We start from the raw sequence: 9,301 nt of genomic DNA, 5'->3' as shown, positions 1-9,301 counted from the left end.
GTGTTATTATAAATATCAAGGTATTGTGGTAATAAATCTGTTGTTAACATCTTAATAACAGAGCAACTATTTATTCATTTACTGATTATATTGTACATATATTAATGCATTTTATTTCCAACAGCCTTGAATGCAACGGCGTTTACTGCTGAGTAGATATGAGTATAGGGTGTCACTTAGGTTTTCTTCAAGAAAAACAGCAAGTTGCTTTATTCCCTTTGTCTGAAAAGTGGCCAGCACTGGAGAGTCTTCTTCCTAGGGGTTTGTTCACACTGTGAAAATAATCCAGGATGAATCTGGTTTGAATCCCTATTGTTCACACACATCCTGAATGCACCCGGTTAAGTTTGGGAGGGGGCTGCCAAAACAACAACACTTAATCTGGGATAATTGATATCAGGGTTTTCCCTGAGTTTTTAAAAAAGGTCCACATTGTTTGTAGTGTTAATAACTGATGTGAATAGATCCAAATAGATCTGGGATAAAACATTGCATGTCTTGAATGTGTTCCGAATGCATTCGCATCGTCAACTCCATCTTTATTCTAATGCTTGCACATGTGGCAACCAAGTTCGTAGAGATGCACATTGATGTAGTTCCATATTGTGAATAACAAATCCAGAATGCATGGGTGAAATGATTCACATAGTCACACTAAAAAAAAATGATGTCTGAATTGTTCAGTGATGATGCCAGACTACCCTCATACATAAGAGCCAGCTTTGGGGGCTTTTGTAATCAAGTCTACCGTAGTTTAATTCTTTTCTTTAATTCCTCTTTACTCTCTTGATAGTCTTCATGAAACATTACAATTTTACATTTTTTTTACTATGAGCATTCAGAGTATTTATTCCTGCTTTTCATTTTATTATAAAAACACATTGCACCAGCCCACTGCACTCTGTTAGGATAAGTAGCAAATATTCTTCCAAATGGGGTTTACTCTCATTCCATGTAAGTACATATGTGTGTGGAGGGGAGGGGGGAGAGATGGCCTTGGGAAGTTAATATGCATGTCTTTTTAAATGTCAAATTAATTTGTTTGTAAAACAGATTTTAAAAGGGCTCTGTGTGTATAAATATCTCCTTGGGACAATCTGGACAACCAGGAAGAAGGGAAGTGTTGCTGTATTAAATACAAAGCTTGTTTAGTTGTCCTGATTGCAATTGCTTCCCCTTGTCCCATAGAAATCAATGCAGCTGTGAAATTAACTAGATAAGAGCAGTTTCTGGTCTAATCAATGTGATATTTTCTTATAAGCCAAAACTCTGGGGAAGAAAAGATGAGAAAATGTTCTTGTACTTGAATGGGGACATCATTTTAGGAGAGAGCTCAAGTTTGCTTTATGTATGAGATCTTCATTTGCTTTTAGAATAAATCCCCAGACACCACAGAGTTTCTAAACTGCTTAAGGATGGACTGGACACTATCCAGCAGGTACTTGAAACAGTCATACAAAAATATTGGCATATCTATGGCTGGCAGGCCTAGTAACAGAGCTCCCCATGGCTCAATTCATAATCAGCTTTGCATTTATGACCTTTCTCAGCAAGGATTTGATATAAAGCTTATCTGTTTTTGAGCATTTTCTCCTGACTAGTAATGTTGGTGCAAGTGAGCTCATGCACCTTATTGTCAAACTTGCCCAATGAGAATTGCCAATCCCAGGAAAGCAAACTGTTATACCAGGTTGGATCTACTGTCTGTCTAGGGACTTCATCGTACAGTTTAAAAAACCGAATTACTTCTGCTGAATTCCATTCGAATTCAAGATACATCCAGATTTTATCGCACATGTTTTTGCCACTGCTGCCACCAGGCAAGTGCATCCTGGGTAACATCCGGCTAGAATCCGAGTTCAGACGGCCGATTTGCAAAGGCAAGAAGCTCCTGGCTTTGCAAATCAGCTGGATGAACTTGGATTCTAGCCAGATGTTACTCAGGATGCACCCACCTGGCAGCATCGGCGGCAAAAATGTATGATAAAATCTGGATGTACTGTATCCCGAATTCAAAATGAATTTGGCAGCAGTAATTCAGTTTTTTAAACTGTGTGATAAAGTCCTAGGACAGTGCTGTCTACTTGAGTGACAGTACAGTATTGCCTGTTCTAAGTGGCAGTGGCTTTACAGGGTCTCCTCAAGTAGGTCTGTATATACTCGACTATAAGTCAACCTCATGTATAAGTCAAGGGCAGGTTTGGGGGCCAAAATAATGGATTTTGATATTACCCGTAGATACATGGAGGGTAAAATTTAGGAGCATGTAATAAATGATCTAAAGGACGAAGCAAAGGAAAACAATGCCAAAGAACTTACAAAATTCCAGCAGCCATAACTTTGACTCTTATTAAAAAAAAGAACCATGCCCTGTGTGTTGAACCATTCACACGAAAGGCTGGATGGATGAGAGATTAGAGGGGGATCAGTGCTTCCATGACATATTATACTCTTGTCTTTAATCAGGGCCTGGTCCTTTTTTTATAAGAGCCAAAATGCAGTACTTACATTGACCCGTGGATAAGTTGACTTCGTTTTTTGGAGTTATTTTTTCATTAAAATTTCTAGACTTATATATGAGTATATATTCCCTCCATTCTTGCAGTGTTTGAACTCACACCCCTCACTTATGCGTGAGGGACAAATGGAGGGGGACATAATGGGGCGTGTGCCCAAGGCACGCTCGCACTCTCACAGCTGGCTTGAATATATGCGAAACTCTTTCATATATATGCAACCCTTTCATATATTTTTGGATTACAACTCCTATAATCCCTCACCATTTGTTATGCTGGTTAGAGCTGATAGGAACTGAGCAGCAGTTTCCCATCTCTGTATTAGACAGCATGTCTCATATAAATGAGTGGGAGTCGCTTTAGACTAAACATGCTTATTGTAAATAACTTTATTTCTTCATTTGCCCCATAGGCAAGGTAGGGGGATGGGCAATTGTAGCTTTCCAGGTGCTGTTGAACTACATCTCCCATCTGCTCTGGCCAGCATAGCCAATGGAATGAGGAATATGGGTGTTGTAGCACATCATTTTGGCCACAGTTTACCTACCCCACCTGCAAAATGACTACAAACTTCCAGCTACCAGCAAGGTTTCTTGTCTTGAAGTGTTCTCTTTGCTAAATTAAAAAAGGAAAGCAAACATGTCAATGGATTTTAGACACTTAAAAAAGTTAACGGAATCCAAGCTCAAGCTACATTGCTAAGGTCCCTCTGACAGTATCTTAGGAACAGTGTTTAGACATCATTCCAGCATTTAAGTTAGTAAATGTGAAATGTGCTCTTCTGCAAGCAAAGTGTCTTGTTTTCTGCTGCTGCTATGGAGCAGCTTTAATGTCTGCCGCTGCACAGCAACCGCAGAAAGGGCATTACTGTTAACTGCACAGTCCCTGCCAAATAGCTGTGCAGCAATATGTACAGACTTGCAAGGAATGTTATGCCATTGCAGCAAAAGAAGAGAAGGTGTGACTGTGCAATTTAGCCAGAGTAAACTATTCCTCTTCTTTGGAAGAAAAAGATTTGACTACAGTAGGCCCAATCTATTTGGAATTCACTGTAGATGTTTATTTTGATTTATAGCAGCTTTATCTGACCCCTTAAATTTAGAAGGCTCTTAGAACAACTTAAACACAATCAGCTGGGGAGTGGGGGAAGACATTTCCTCGGCATAGGTTTACCATTTAATGAGAAATAACCCAAAAGGAAAAAAGGGATGTAGATGGAGGAAAGCAAGTTACCTTTCAGCAGAACTGTTGGAAATGGTGGATTTTCCCATGCATTTCTACCCTCTAAAACCTGTTGGCATCCTATTGGGAGTGATGGCTGAGAGAGGAGCCTTTGCATAGTGTATAACTATGAATTTTGGGGCCCTCTGGGTATTGTTGAACTAAATTACTAACATTACTTACCACTGGTGATACCAAAACTGATGGGATTTGCAATCCAATAATACCTAGTGGAATGCACAATCTCCACCACATTTTTGGAGGAATGATAACAGTTGAGTAAGAATTGGGGCCAACCCAAATCCTATCCATAGCCTACATACAGAATTTGGCTGACTGGCACCTGAATCTTCACTTTGACAATAGGATATAGTATCCCCCAACAACATTTGAGGCAGCACAATCAACCAAGGGGCCTTGAACAGCTCTGGCACCAGTCTACTTACAGTAATGTAGTAATGTAACAGAGGAGAAAATCCAGGAACTTCAGAAGGAACAGCTGGGGGCGGGGGCTCTTTGCCACTCTAGAATCTACTGCCTGAGGCTGTCACCTCACTGCTGTGCCAAATAGCAGGGCCTGACAAGAGCACAGCAGTAATCTTGTCCAGTTCCCATCCATATAAGTCCAAGGTGTGAATGGATGGTAGAAGACTGTGAGAGATTGTGCTTCATAGTTTTCCTGAGTTATGTCATTTTCTACACATCAAGTATCATTTGATCTCTTCACATCGCACCTAATCGTGTAAAAGTCCACATAACATGGGTTTGGTTCCGTGGATACCAAAATCCGTGGATGCTCAAGTCCCATTAAATACAATGGCATAGTAAAATAGTGTCCATTATATAAAATGGCAAAATCAAGCTTTGCTTATTGGAATTTATATATTTTTAATATTTGCAAGCTGTGGGTGGTTGAATCTGTGAATAAAAAAATCTATGGATACAGAGGGCCAACTATATACCAGAGCTGGAGCAACTTAATTTTGTGGACTGTAGTTCCCTGAGATCTTGAGCCAGGATGATCTCTGGCTGGGAAGTTGTAGTCCAAAATGTAACATTTCCAAGCTTTGATGCATATACATATGACCATAGATAAACTCTTATTCTAGGTCATGGGCTGCATCTTCCCCCACTAAGTATTTTCTGCCTTCCTTTTACCGTTACAAGACACGCTATATGGAAACTAGCTTAGGCTTATTTGAGAATGAGTGAAGTTAGGCCTTTTACCAATTCTGCGTGGGAGGTTGTTTTAAAAACACACAAACTCCACAGATAATTGAGAAAATGGAGTGAAATGTGGTAGATCCTTCAGGACACAATTGTACATTTCCAGTTCAAAGCCCTTCCTGACTCTTGACGTTGTTTTTAAAGGAGGGAGCAGGAAAGATGCCGAACAGTATCCTTCAAACTTAATCATTTATTTTGGCTTTCTGTAGTGTGGAAGTGAGGGGAAGATTTCCCCACATTTTGAATATAAATTAATTCTGTGAAACTGAGTTGCTTAAGAGTCAGCCCTAACATTAAATGGTGAAGTTTCAGGCTCAGGTAGCAGCTTTTCAAATGGCTGCAATTGTTTGCTGCTGTTATTATTATCATCACCATTCTCTACTGCTATAGTTTAAGAGAGATGTTTCAGAAATATTCTGCCTCCAGTTGACTGGCTATAACAATATAACAAAGCATTTAATGAAAATAAATTCATCAGAAAAATACAGTTGAGTGTAGTTTTAAAAAATGGGGAGCCGTGTGGCAAAACGGTTTGAGTGTTGGACTATAGGACTCTGGAGACCAGGGTTTGATTCCCAGCTTAGCTATGAAGCCCACTGGGTGACCTTGGGCAAGTCACATACTCTCAGCCTGAGGGGAAGGCAATGGCAAACCTCCTCTGAACAAATCTTGACACTAAAAGCCCATGACCAAGTTTGTCTTAAGGTCACCATAAGCTGGAAATGAGTTGAAGGCACACAACAACAACAAGAAGACAGGCGATTGTGCAGCAAATAAATATAGCAGATAAGAGTAGAACCTTTAGCAGGTTAAAGGGTAGCACATATGTCTTGAAGGCACACAAGAGCAACACAATAAAATGCAACATATACAACACAATAAAATACTGCATATGCAATATTGATGTAAATAACCATAGAAAATGAAATTATGTGAGTGTTTTCAGCATTTATTTCATGATGTTCTATATTTTTCTTGAGTGCCCCACATTTTGCGGTTAGGACACCTGGTCACCCTGGGAATCCCAGGTGTTGGGGGGAGGTCTATTTCAGAGGAAGGAACTGGCAAAACCACCTCTGAGGATTCCTCGCAATGAATTAATTAATTAATTAACCCTATGCAATTCATGGGGGTCTCCATAAATCGACAGGGGACGTGAAGGCACACTCACAAACACATCTATTGCTGCCCTATACCTGCCTCCCCATCACTTCCTCCCTTGGTAAGTCAGAAGCACCCCTTTAGTTTGGGAGCTCCAGTGAGGCAAATGTTTCAAGGGGGGGGGGGTCTGCTAAAGGGAAGCAATGCAACAAGCGGCCGCTAGGGGGCGCGCGGTGGAAACGCCATTGGTAACCCCAGTGAATTGTCAAACATTGTCCTGCTTAAAAGGGCTGGAGAGAGGGAGAGACAGGGATCGCTCAGGTAATGTGAGCCACAGACTTTCTTCTCGTTATTTCTGTGCATTGGCATTGTTCTCATTTCCTAGGGTTTCATTCCTACTTCCCTGGCTGATCCCCCCCTTCCCTCCCTTCTTGACCTTTCCTTTTTAATGCTCTTTTAAATGAAAATGATTCAGATTGCAGAAGATTGTGGGAGAGCAGAATGTATAAAAAAGTCAAGCAGTCCTCCCAACTTCCTTTTTAAAATTAAATTAAATTAAATTAAATTAGCATTGGACCATGACGATCTTTCTGTTTGCAGTCTGCAGCAAGTGGGTTTTTAAGTTTTGAGAAGCCACTAGGATAAATGCAGCACAGGAACCTGAGGCTTATGTTGATTTGTGGGACTCTGCTTGAGAAAAGGTAGCTGAACAACAGAGTTTTGGGGAGGGAGGGAGGTGGGGGGGGGATGATGTAGAAATGCCTCCTGGAATGTTTCACAGAACCACCACAGGGACGTAGCTAGGATTTTAGGAAAGGGGGGAGGGGGTCCAGACTAAGTGCCACCATTATAATGGGGCTTGAGTGCGGCGGCGCAGCAGCACACACCATTCATTTTTCTAATGGAAGGGGGGGTACAGACCCCCAGAACCCCCCCCCCCGGCTACGTCCCTGACCACCACCAATGTTCTTTTAATCAGATTTTTCAGTCTTTTTAATTTGAAGTTTAATCAGGTTCTCTTTCAATAGATTTCAGCACCTTATGCTTACTACTTAATTACAGTATGCGATTCCAAATATTAATATTAATCATCATCATCATCATCATCATCATCTGAAATGAGAATCAACTGAGAAAAGTCCTAATGGTTCAATGTGATGCCTTCCACACAATCCCCTGTCCTTTCCTGGCTTCCTTTTCATGCTGAGTAGTTTGCATTGTGTAAGAAGGAAGTGAGATTTGCCTTAAACAGATGAAGGAAGACATGGAGGGCTTTTTTCTTCCTTTTTTCTATTTTGGCCACACACTAGCCTTTCATTATTCCCTCGTGTCTCTTCCCTCCTGCCCTTTCCGAAAGATGCAGTCCTCTTAGGCTGAAGATAAAACGCTACCTTTCTTTCCCCCAATGAACTTTGCTGCCTGTATGGAGATGTTATTCATTGGCAAAAACCTTATTAAATACTGTCCGAATGAATAGATTTTTTTGACAGCATGGTAGATTTAGATCTAAAGCACTAAAAGGGAGAGTGTCAGGAGCAAGAAGAGATGAGGACCTTGGACCCATCCCCCCCACTTCTGAATGTAATGTCCTAGTAGTCTCTTTGTTGCATAGGCCAGAGAAAATAATCCAGCACAAAACCCATGTGGCGTTGTGTGCCATTCAATTCTCAAAAAGGTTTGGGTCTTCTTCCCCTCTTCCTTGCACCCACCCATGAAAACCTTCAGAGAGATCCAGAGGGAAACATTAATCCTTTGGTGTATTTCTTCACATCTGAATGCTTCCTCCTCAGACTGCTTTTTTACTTCCTTGTAACTTCGCCAGGCTGCAACTCATTTATATATATAACAATAAAATCTATCAAACACACACGCACACTCGCACATGTTCTGTGACAGAAAGCATGAGCAGCCGATGAACTATTAGCCACAGTCTCTTGTTGTAAACATGTCCTCAAAAGCACAGGTTTGATCAGGGTCACCAGATGTCCTAAGTGCAAAGGACAAGGGCTGCAAAATGTAGGACATTCAAAGAAAGTGGAGGCCACAACCAAATAAAAGCTAACACTCATATAAATATAAATCCATGCTTCTTAGCACTGCTAAAAATGGAGGACCTTTTTGGAATTCCTCCTGGACAGAAGGCTGAAATGTAGGACATGTCCTGGAAAAGGAGGATTTCTGGTCACTCTGGGTTTGATCAGGGATGTAGCCAGGGGGGGATCTGGGGGTCCGGACCCCCCCCCTTCCATTAGAAAAATGAATGGTGTGTGCTGCTGTGCCGCCGCACTCAAGCCCCATTATAATGGTGGCACTTAGTCTGGACCCCCCCCTTCCTAAAATCCTAGCTACATCCCTGGTTTGATGAGCTGATCTGAGGAGGAATGAGCATTTCTATGGTGATTTTAAAAAGTGTTATTTGGAAGTATCAGACACATACCCAAATTCACCATCATCCTAGAAATTCATGGGGTTTATTCCCATGAGTGTGAGCTCGGATCTCAATGGGGTTTTTTTTCTTGCAGAATCACTGCTGTATTAAAATGCTGAATTCCCCTCCTGCTTTAAGAGGAAGCACTTAAAAACTATGGCTGTAGGCCTACTTACTAGGGAGGGAAATCTATTGGACTCCATGAGATGTACCTCTGAGTAAGCATGCATAGAAAAAGACTGCATCTAGTCCATTTCTAATGTCCTCTATTCATGAAAAGGACAAAAAACAAAACAAAATGGCATGTTGAACAAACAAGATGTAAGACTCTGAGGCCCCGATCCTACATCCACTTATTTGGAAGCTTGCCCCTTGTAATTAATGGAACTGAATTCTGAGCAGACCTAGGAGTTTGTCACACGGAGGACAATTAAAAGGATAAGCGGTGATTATCCCATGATAATCCTGCAATTGCGCTAATGGTTTTCATATGTCATGTTCAAAGCACTATTATCCCGTGAATAACCCATGATAATCCTGCAGTTGCACCAATGGTCTTCACATGGTGTTGAGATGAAACGGGATTAAAGTGCCATTATCTTGTGAATAACCAGGCAAGAAACAGCACCAAATCATCCACGGGATTTCCCTGTAAATGACTTTTTGCTGTTTATTGCCTGGCTATTCCCTGGTTATTGTGCTAATCTCTTGTGTTAATCTCATTTTAATCATGTTTTAATGTCAATTGCACAATTTTCATGGGTTAATCACTGTTTAAACTCCACATTTCCCCCCATGTGAGAGGATT

General features: G+C 41.1%; 1 protein-coding gene and 1 long non-coding RNA gene across 5 annotated transcripts in view; one reads left to right on the top strand and one right to left on the bottom strand.

The window, feature by feature from the left end:
* Positions 1-9,301, bottom strand: part of LOC121925023 — a 41,825-nt gene that overhangs the window by 28,961 nt on the left and 3,563 nt on the right. The window lies entirely within an intron of this gene.
* Positions 6,318-9,301, top strand: part of PWWP2B (PWWP domain containing 2B) — a 45,749-nt gene continuing 42,765 nt past the window's right edge. Inside the window, exon 1 of one of the 3 annotated variants that reach the window (XM_042456710.1) lies at positions 6,318-6,386. The gene's annotated coding sequence lies outside the window, so the exon portion shown is untranslated. The remainder of the gene's footprint in view (positions 6,387-9,301) is intronic. The other 2 variants (XM_042456707.1, XM_042456709.1) reach the window with 2 other exon arrangements.

Source organism: Sceloporus undulatus, chromosome 3, assembly GCF_019175285.1.
Source record: "Sceloporus undulatus isolate JIND9_A2432 ecotype Alabama chromosome 3, SceUnd_v1.1, whole genome shotgun sequence".
Lineage (NCBI taxonomy): Eukaryota > Metazoa > Chordata > Lepidosauria > Squamata > Phrynosomatidae > Sceloporus > Sceloporus undulatus.
The sequence above is the reverse complement of the archived record's forward strand: the minus strand, read 5'-3'. Positions and strand labels throughout refer to the sequence as shown.